Source organism: Lampris incognitus, chromosome 10 (assembly GCF_029633865.1).
Source record: "Lampris incognitus isolate fLamInc1 chromosome 10, fLamInc1.hap2, whole genome shotgun sequence".
NCBI classification, from domain to species: Eukaryota; Metazoa; Chordata; class Actinopteri; order Lampriformes; family Lampridae; genus Lampris; species Lampris incognitus.
Window position 1 is genome coordinate 48140315 of NC_079220.1, and position 10787 is coordinate 48151101.

The window sequence follows — 10787 nt, forward strand, 5'->3', positions numbered from 1 at the left end:
CAGCCACCTGCATGTCTTCCCTCACCACATCCATAAACCTCCTCTTTGGCCTTCCTCTTCTCCTCTTCCCTGGCAGCTCCATATTCAGCATCCTTCTCCCAATATACTCAGCATCTCTCCTCCACACATGTCCAAGCCATCTCAATCTTGCCTCTCTTGCTTTGTCTCCAAACCGTCCAACCTGAGCGGTCCCTCTAATATAATCGTTCCTAATCCTGTCCTTCTTCGTTACTCCCAGTGAAAATCTTAGCATCTTCAACTCTGCCACCTCCAGCTCCGCCTCCTGTCTTTTCGTCAGTGCCAATGTCTCCAAACCATATAACATAGCTGGTCTCACAACCATCTTGTAAACTTTCCCTTTAACTCTTGCTGGTACCCTTCTGTCGCAAAACACTCCTGACACTCTTCTCCACCCACTCCAACCTGCCTGCACTCTCTTTTTCACCTCTCTACTGCACTCCCCGTTACTTTGGACAGTTGACCCCAAGTATTTAAACTCAGATGTCTTTGTCACCTCCACTCCTTGCATCCTGACCATTCCACTGTCCTCTCTCTCATTCACGCATAGGTATTCCGTCTTGCTCCTACTGACTTTCATTCCTCTTCTCTCCAGTGCATACCTCCACCTCTCCAGGCTCTCCTCAACCTGCACCCTACTCTCACTACAGATCACAATGTCATCCGCGAACATCATCGTCCATGGAGACTCCTGCCTGATCTTGTCCGTCAACCTGTCCATCACCATTGCAAACAAGAAAGGGCTAAGAGCCGATCCTTGATGTAATCCCACCTCCACCTTGAACCCATCCGTCATTCCAACCGCACACCTCACCATTGTCACACTTCCCTCATACGTATCCTGCACCACTCCTACATACTTCTCTGCAACTGCTGACTTCCTCATACAATACCACACCTCCTCTCTCGGTACTCTGTCATAAGCTTTCTCTAAATCTACAAAGACACAGTGCAACTCTTTCTGGCCTTCTCTATACTTCTCAATCAACATTCTCAAAGCAAACATCGCATCTGTGGTGCTCTTTCGTGGCATGAAACCATACTGCTGCTCGCTGATCGTCACCTCTCCTCTTAACCTAGCTTCTATTACTCTTTCCCAAATCTTCATGCTGTGGCTGATCAACTTTATACCTCTGTAGTTGTTACAGTTCTGCACATCGCCCTTGTTCTTGAAAATCGGTACCAGTATGCTTCTTCTCCACTCCTCAGGCATCCTCTCACTTTCCAGGATTGTGTTAAACAATCTAGTTAGAAACTCCACTGCCATCTCTCCTAAACATCTCCATGCCTCCACAGGTATGTCATCAGGACCAACTGCCTTTCCATTCTTCATCCTCTTCATAGCTGCCCTCACTTCCTCCTTGCTAATCCGCTGAACTTCCTGATTCACTATCCCTACATCATCCAACCTTCTCTCTCTCTCATTTTCTTCATTCATCAGCCCCTCAAAGTATTCCTTCCACCTTCTTAGCACACTCTCCTCGCTTGTCAGCACATTTCCATCTCTATCCTTGATCGCCCTAACTTGCTGCACATCCTTTGCAGCTTGGTCCCTCTGTCTAGCCAATCGGTACAAGTCCTTTTCTCCTTCCTTAGTGTCTAATCTGTCATACAACTCACCATACGCCTTTTCCTTTGCCTTTGCCACCTCTCTCTTTGCTTTACGCTGCATCTCCTTGTACTCCTGTCTACTTTCTTCATCTCTCTGACTATCCCACTTCTTCTTTGCCAACCTTTTCCTCTGTATAATTTGCTGTACTTCCTCATTCCACCACCAAGTCTCCTTGTCTTCCTTCCTCTGTCCTGATGACACACCAAGTACCTTCCTAGCTGTCTCCCTCACTATTTCTGCAGTGGTTTTCCAGCCATCTGGCAACTCTTCACTACCACCCAGTGCCTGTCTTAACTCCTGCCTGAACTCCACACAACAGTCTTCCTTCTTCAACTTCCACCATTTGATCTTCGGCTGTGTCTTCACTCGCTTCCTCTTCTTGGTCTCCAAAGTCATCCTACAGACCACCATCCGATGCTGCCTGGCTACGCTCTCCCCTGTCACCACCTTGCAGTCTCCAATCCCTTTTAGATGGTGCCTTCTACATAAGATATAGTCCACCTGTGTGCACTTTCCTCCACTCTTGTACGTCACCCTGTGTTCCTCCCTCTTCTTGAAATATGTATTCACCACAGCCATTTCCATCCTTTTCGCAAAATCGACCACCATCTGTCCTTCCACATTTCTCTTCTTGACTCCATACTTTCCCATCACCTCCTCATCACCTCTGTTCCCTTCACCAACATGTCCATTGAAGTCCGCTCCAATCACCACTCTCTCCTCCTTGGGTACCCTCTCCACCATGTCGTCCAACTCATTCCAGAATTCTTCTTTTTCATCCATCTCACACCCAACTTGCGGGGCATATGCGCTGATAACATTCAGCAATAAACCTTCAATTTCCAGCTTCATACTCATCACTCTGTCTGACACTCTCTTCACCTCCAGCACGCTCTTGACATACTCTTCCTTCAGAATTACCCCTACCCCATTTCTCCTCCCATTCACACCATGGTAGAAGAGTTTGAACCCACCTCCGATACTCCTGGCCTTACTCCCCTTCCACCTGGTCTCTTGCACACACAGTATGCCTACCTTTCTTCTTTCCATCATGTCAGCCAGTTCTCTCCCTTTACCAGTCATAGTGCCAATATTCAAAGTTCCAACTCTCACCTCCACATGCCTACCCTTCCTCCTCTCTAGCTGCCTCTGGACATGCTTTCCTCCTCTCCTTCTCCTTCGCCCAACAGTAGCATAGTTTCCACCGACACCCTGCTGGTTAACAGTACCGGTGGCGGTCGTTGGTAACCCGGGCCTCGACCGATCCGGTATGTAAGTCTTATTTATGATCCGCATATTTGATTTGGCAAAGATTTTACGCCGGATGCCCTTCCTGACGCAACCCTCCCCATTTGTCCGGGCTTGGGACCGGCACTAAGGATGCACTGGCTTGTGCATCCTCAGTGGCTGGGTTCTTACATTCATGTAAGGTAACGCTTAAAAAAAAATATCACATAAATCTCAGACTTTTATTGTTCTTATGAGCAAAAATACTACAGCTGGCTAGCTATGTCTTACCTTTGCCATTCTGAGGTATACCCCCCTGCTGTGAGCGTAGCACCGCGATTCTGTAACCCAAGCAGCTACAAAGAACTGGTAAGCATCCAGACTTTTGTATGCTTTTAGGTCAGCACCTGTGTAAGGGGACACTCCGTTGGTAACATAGTGGTACAGATCATGTGGATTGAACTCGGGCAGACTGGACGATTTTGCTAGATCCGTGAACACATCGGTAGGAAGAAGGTACGGGTCGGTAGCTAACCCTGCTATCGCTAGCTAACCCTGCTATCGCTAGCTTCTCCACATATCGCTCTTTGTGCCGTCCTGCAAGGTGACTCACTTCACAGGACAACTCTACAACATTACTCGGACTATTGGTAGCCATCAGTTAAATTTAAACTATAATAGCTACTCATCTGTCGCAATATTTTGTTTGTTTTTGTTGTTCGCTTTTGAATTTCCCGGTCTGTCACTTACTGCCGTCCGTCATGGCGCCGTCTCCCTCGTCACGTGATAATTGTGACGCGTCTGCAAAGGGTGAATTAAAATGAATTGAGGATTTGAGATCTTTGACCACCTCCGACGCAAACCGTGTGTTTTTTTTTGTGTGATTGAATACACTTTTCCACACGTTTTGTGTGCCCTTTTTTTTTTTACCATTGCCACAGTATTTTCAGATTTTGTTTTTCTTAAAACATTTATTTATTTTAAAATCCACATTGCAATATAGCTTAAATCTTGCTGAATAAATGTCCAACCTTCATGAAAATAACACGCGCAATAATTTCAAAATGCAGTGTGCATAATGTCACATTTTTTATCTCAAAAAAAAAAAGATGTTTTGACATAATTTCTATATGGATTTAATTCAACTTGTACCAAGTGAAAAAAAAAATTGCAGCATCTTTTCACAACAGTTCACCCATACGTTCATAGTGCAAACAAACCACATATTCCATTTCTCAGTTGGCTCAACACGTTTGTGACCTGCTATTAGCTGGAATGGGGTGAGTGAATGAATAAAGCTGCCGAAGAACAACCTTGAGCTCAACATTGAGAAAACAAAAGAGCTGATCTTGGACTTCAGGAAAAGGGGTGTGCACGTGCTCATTACCATCAACGGGGCTGCTGTTGAACGGGTCAGCAGCTTCAGATTCCGTGGAGTCCACATCTCAGAGGATCTTAAGTGGTCTCGGCACTTGGACACGCTGGTGAAGAAATCCGCGCCTTTTCCACCTCTGACGGCTGAGGAAGTTTGGTCTGCCCCCACCAATCCTCAAGAACTTCTACAGGTGCTCCACCGAAAGTGTCCTGACTGGCTGCATGACCGCCTGGTACAGAAACTGCATCGAACGTGATCAGCAGAGGCTGCAGAGGGTGGTGCGGTCAGCCCAGCGGGTCACAGGTGGTGCACTGCCTAACCTGAGGAGCCTGTACACAGCAAGGTGCATGACGAAGGCCAGCAAGATCACCGCCAACTCCAGTCACCTGAGCCATAGCCTGTTCATCAAGATGTCCAAGAGGAAGCCTGGTTATGTTAGCATAGCAGCGAAGACAAACCGCCTCAAAGACCGCTTCTACCCCCAAGCCATTCGCGTGCTGAGCAACAACTGAACTACCCCCTCCCACCCCACTGTATCACTTTAGCACTGTCACGTGATCACTTTATACAGCCATATATTTAAGTGTGATGTGCAATACTTTAGTTACTTCTACCTTATTATATTTTACTATTTATTACTAGCATTGTCATTCATCTGTAAAGGCTATTATTTCATTGTTGCACTACCTTCTATTAATTTTATTACCATCTCCATTCTCATTATGTAAGGGCTGGACGGGGGACGGAAAGCCACACGCAACCTGGACAGTCTCAAAACCCAGCCACATCAGCTATGTGATCATCACATGACCGAGGATTCCAAAAGCCAACTCACAGTGAGCGAGTCAGCCATTGGGGTCTCAATAAAAACACTAACACAAGAAATACAAGAATAATAATTTATTAAATAAATAGGCGCCTAAAAAAAAAGTTAGAAAGGAGACAGGTTAGAGGGTCTCCTGGGACGCGCTGCCTCTGACGCCAAGACAGACAAGCAACGTGTCCTCCTGCTGGCCCCGCAAGTCAAGTCTTGCCTGAGACCGCTGGCACAGCAGGACTCAGGAACCTCTTAGGCCTGAAGCGCACCAGACGACGGGCATGGGAATGGCTGGCCGGGGAACTTGGCTGTAGCAGGCCCCGGGAAGCTCAGCCCTCAGGAAATCCAGACGCTGCCGGAGGCCAAGGAAACCAGGGAAGCCTCCATAAGCGCCACAGGTCAGACACGGAACCTCTGGCACAGCAGGGAAAACAGAAAACATAGTTAGTGTGAAAGGCAACCCTGGTAAGCGGTCCTGGAGGCGCTGACCCACGGACTTACTGGTTACCAGGCCACCAGGATCCTCAGCCCTAGGGTACCGGCATGCCCAGACGCTGGCGCAGCGAAGGAAACCAGGAAAGCCTGACCGGAAGGATAAGAGCATTGGCCTGTGGCATGGTAAACCGCTGGCACAGCAGGGACTCGCTTGCTCCTGGCAGCAGCCACCTGTGGGAAAACAGAAAACATAGTTAGTGTGAAAGGCAACCCTGGTAAGCAGTCCTGGAGCAGGCGGGCCTTAAAAAACAGGCAGGCCTGTAGGAGGGGAAAAAACGGGTGCAAGGGAAAGGAGACTTGTTGTCTCTAGTGATGCGTAGCCTCTGATGCCAGAGCCATCTGGTCCAGGAGGCACTGACCTGCGGACTTACTGGTTACCAGGCCACCGGGATCCTCAGCCCTAGGGTACCGCATGTCTAGGGTACCGGCATGCCCAGACGCTGGCGCAGCCAAGGAAACCAGGAAAGCCTTCTTCAATGCCACAGGTCACTGAAAGGTAACCTCTGGCAAGAGGGGGATCAACCGGAAGCCCCACAAGCAGGGACCTGTGGCATGGTTAGCTGCTGGCACAGCAGGGACTGTAACTCGCTTGGGTCGCTGGACATCGGGACGCTGACCCCAAATGAGACCCATTGTCTCATTCTGGCCACCAGCACACATGCTACAACAAGGGACCTCTGGGTTAATCAACTCTCAAGCACAGAAGCCCCTGGCAGCAGCAATTTGGGAAAGACACAAAACACAGTGAGTGTCAGAAGGCAATCCTGGTCAAAGCGGTCCTGGAAAGAGGGGAGTGACGGGCTGTAGTTTGGGGTAAAACTCCTACAAATGAAAAAATACAGAAAGGAATTAAAAACACCCAAAACTGATTAAAAAGATAAAAACTCGTAAAAGACAAGACTGTCTTACAAAGCAATTAAAAACCTAACCTTAAAATTAAAGGTCACCTGCCATACTATTTTTCAACAAGTTATTATAGGTCTCTAAGGTCCCCAGAACATGTCTGAAGTTTTTTTTGCTAAGAATACCACTCAGATTATGCATTCCAGCCATTCTAATACCACTCTTTTTCAGTCCTGTAGGTAGTTCAAGTTCAACTCAAGCCGGGAGTGGATATATTCAGATTGAGGGTGGTATAATTCTAATGAGTCTACTGTGCGACGTCACAAAGTAGACCACATCATTTTTTAGCATTTAGCATTTACAGTAGTTTTCTGATTTAGGCTGTCCACAAAAAAACTGACTGGGTTGTCGGATTAAAAATTGTGTGGGTTAGTAGGCCCATCAGATACCCAAATGTACACAAGAACTGAAAAAGTGTTTTCATTACAGGTGCCCTTTAAAATACAAACAAACAAAAAGTAAGTTAAAAAATCAGTTAAAAACTACAGCCTGAATAAAACCGTGAGTAAAAAGCTGTACTGAAACCAGGTGCTAAAATAGCCGAATAAAACCAGAGATAAGTAACCATTCGTTACCAAAGTGACAAGCTAGCGAATGTTCCACATAGGAGACAAGGACTGCTACGTGTTTAGCTCCCATGAACTTTAACTCATATGTGAAACCTTCGCTAGCCTCCACGAATGGCTCCATAACTCAACCAGCAGCTATTGAAAAACACAAGGTAACACGACTTAAAAGTTCAGCGCAGTTTGTCTGTTAAGTCACTATCTAGCGCAGAATCTCACTTTTTTGAATATTCCAAATTTATTTCCATGGAAATGGAGAGCTCATAACAACCAGAAAAAAAACAACAGTGAATTATATGAAGTGAAAATGAATATATCCCACCATGTACTTATCTCAGATTGTGTTCTTATAAGCTAATTTCCACAGCAAGTGGGAATGAGAGAATAAGGCCATTAACTTCAAAGACACGTAGCAGTGTCTTGCCATTAACATCGCTGATAAAGCAGCTGGCTTGCTTGAGATCGGTAAAAATATAATATATAACAGTTCAGCAACAAGCAAACCTACCACAGAAAACCGGACATTTTCATGAATTTATAACCCGCCCCCCCCAGGACATGTCCGGGGAAAAGAGGCCGTTCTCACGCCCAATGCGTGAGACTTGAGAGCCCCGAGTCTGTGAGGCCTCAAGATGAAAGTGAACTTAGCCAGAAAGCCAGAACTCAGAATGCTCATAATGCAGTACAGCCTCACACAGAGCTGCAACCCAACAAGTGTACATAATTCAGGTAAATAACACAATAGTAATTCATTAACAATTAGCTATTTGTTGCTAAAGAGAGTAAAAGCTTAGTTGATTGCATTTTCTTGATTAATTTGTTCCATTTTTTTGTGTGACAGTTTGTGAGCCATGGAACTGAACTGGGATCGCTGTATCATTTGCCAGAAGGACACTGCTGAACCCTTGAGATGTCCCTTGAGAGGCCCTGGGACAAGTGATGATAATAAAATAGATGCCTACAGTTTATTTCTGACTAACGTAGAGCAATTCCGTGCCATTGATGCTCTTCCAACTGAACTCTATTTTGGGGATGGTCAAACTGCAAGCAATTTTGCATCACATTCTGCTTCATGGCACAAATCTTGTCACCTGAAATTCAAAAATTTTAAGCTGGCAAAACAGAAGAGACTGCACAATCCTGATGAATCTGAAGGGAAAAAGCAAATTAAGCGCCAAAGACTAGAAATTCAAAAATACTTCTTCTGTGAGAGTGGCACAGATCAAGGTGCTCTCCATGAAGTGTCAACATTTGATGCTGATAAGAAGATCCGAACCATGATCACTGAACTAAATGACACTAAGCTTATGACCAGGATAGTTGGGAAGATTTAATGGCAATGGAGGCAAAATACCATTTGCCATGCCTGACCAAGTTTAGAAATCGCCACCGAAGTCTCACTCGGAAGTCATCTCCAGAAAACACTGATGAAAAAATGAATGAGTCTCGAGCTTTCATAGAACTGATCAACTACACTGAGAAATCTGTGGACTCTGGAGTTCTTCTCTTCAAGCTGTCTGAGATCCATTCTCTGTATGTGAGTTGCCTTGAAGAGCTAAGGATCAAGAAACTAGTCAGCAAGACCAGGCTCAAGGACCATTTACTTCAACACTTGCCAGAGGCACGAGCACAGTCTGATGGGAAGAACACACTTCTCATTTTCAAGGAAGGGATAAAAAATATGTTAAAGGAAGCTCTAAACAAGCGTAATTTTGATGAAGATGCTCTTATTCTGGCAAAAGCAGCAAAGATTATCAGAAACGACATAATCAACCATTGAGGCCTCAAATTCACTGGCTCCTTCCCTGAAACATGTCAGGAAAACGCACTACCTTCAAGTCTCAAGTCTCTTGTCTCCATGGTGCTGAATGGTTCCAACATAAAACATCAAGACAAATGTGACTCTCAGGCTTGCCTCACCATTGGACAGTGCATCGTGTACCATACAAAGAAAAGGGCATCTTCCATGGCAGTGAAGACCAGACACACTCTGGAACGTGAACCACCACTATTTGAGTGAGCCCACTATTCGAGTGAGCACATTCGATACCTATGCAGATGAGGTTTTCATCCCTTACCTGCAGAAGCAGCTGCAGGATACCAAGCGATTGGATGTTGTATGGGACACATACATCTCAGACAGTTTGAAGGAGTCCACCCGTGAAAAGAGAGGACAAGGTGTTCGCAGGAAAGTGTCAGGCCCAACCAAGCTCCCAGGCAATTGGATGGATTTTCTTCGTGACCCAATCAACAAGAAGGAGCTGTTTGACTTTTTGACATCCAGGATTGAAGAGTTCAGCTGGCCACCAACCAAAGCTTTGCATGTCACATCAGGGCAAGCTGTGTCATCTTTTGGTTCCAGTAGCATGAACTGTTGCAATCACGAGGAGGCAGACACCAGGATTGTGGTTCATGTACAACATGCACTGGAGCAAGGAGCAAAACTGTTCTTGTGCATACTGTGGACACTGATGTTATAGTGATCCTTGCAGGCGTCCTCCATGATTAGTGGTGCTTCAACCCTTGACTGACATCTGGGTGGCTTTTGGCATGGGCAAAAAATACTGATTTTACCACATCAACGACATCTGCAAAAGCCCGGGGGAGCCCAAATCTTGAGCTCTGCCTATGTTTCATGCGTATTCAGGTTGTGACACAACATCTGCATTCAATGGAAAAGGTAAGGAGTCAGCTTGGTGGTCCTGGCAAGCCTATGATGTTGCAACAGAAACATTTGTCTATCTGGTAAAGCATCCCTTCCAGCAACTAGATGTTGACTGCGAGCAGTTCCAGAAGCTTGAAAGACTGACTGTAATCCTATATGACAAATCCAGTCCTTTGAGCTCCATCAACCATAAAAGAAAGGAACTCTTCTGTCAAGAGAATCAGTCAATGGAGAAACTACCTCCCACTCAAGATGCCCTACTGCAGCATAAGAAACGGGCAGTGTATCAAGCAGGAATCTGGGCAACCAGCACACAACCCCAGCAAGTGATTCCCTCTCCACAGGACTACGGATGGACCAAGGAATCGGGGTCATGGGTGCCAGTTTGGTTGACCATTCCAGAGGTCTCCAGAGCATGCAGAGAGCTGATCAAATGCTCTTGTAAAGGGGACTGTAGCACCTGCAAATGCAGCAATGCAAATTTGGACTGTTCACCACTTTGTAAATGCAACTGTAACAAATAGACACCAAGTACAGTAACGCACAACACTACACCAAGTTTTCACATTATGATGCATGTTTGTTTGAATGTATCATTGCATTAAAGGTATTATGGATTATACTTCATGTTCTGGGTCTTTAATAATGTTAAAGAAGTCAACTTTATCAGATTTGGATGTCATTTGGTCATTTTATGATGCATGTAGGCTGGATTTTACTTGGCGAATTTTCACATATTTCATGATATTGATAGTCTTGCAATTTACTATTTTAAATAGATATTTGCTGGGGGCTCCTAGGCTAAAATTCAATAACTGACCCTAAGGAAACATCATGCAAAAAAATGGCGCTTTTGTCTGCTCTGTAACGATCATGTCACTAAGCCACTGGACTAAAGATAGGAACTGCAGGTAGAGATTAAAAGATCAAGATATAGAAGGTGTAGAACCACCTTTAATGATTAAAAACTAGACAAAGCTTCAACCCGAATGGGTCTTCTTCAGGTCTCCAAGAGAAACACTCAATTCATTGTCAGTAATGCAGGTCAGCTGGTTCTGTGACTCCATAGACGTTGTTCATCTTCTATGTCTGTGCCCCCATAACAGTAA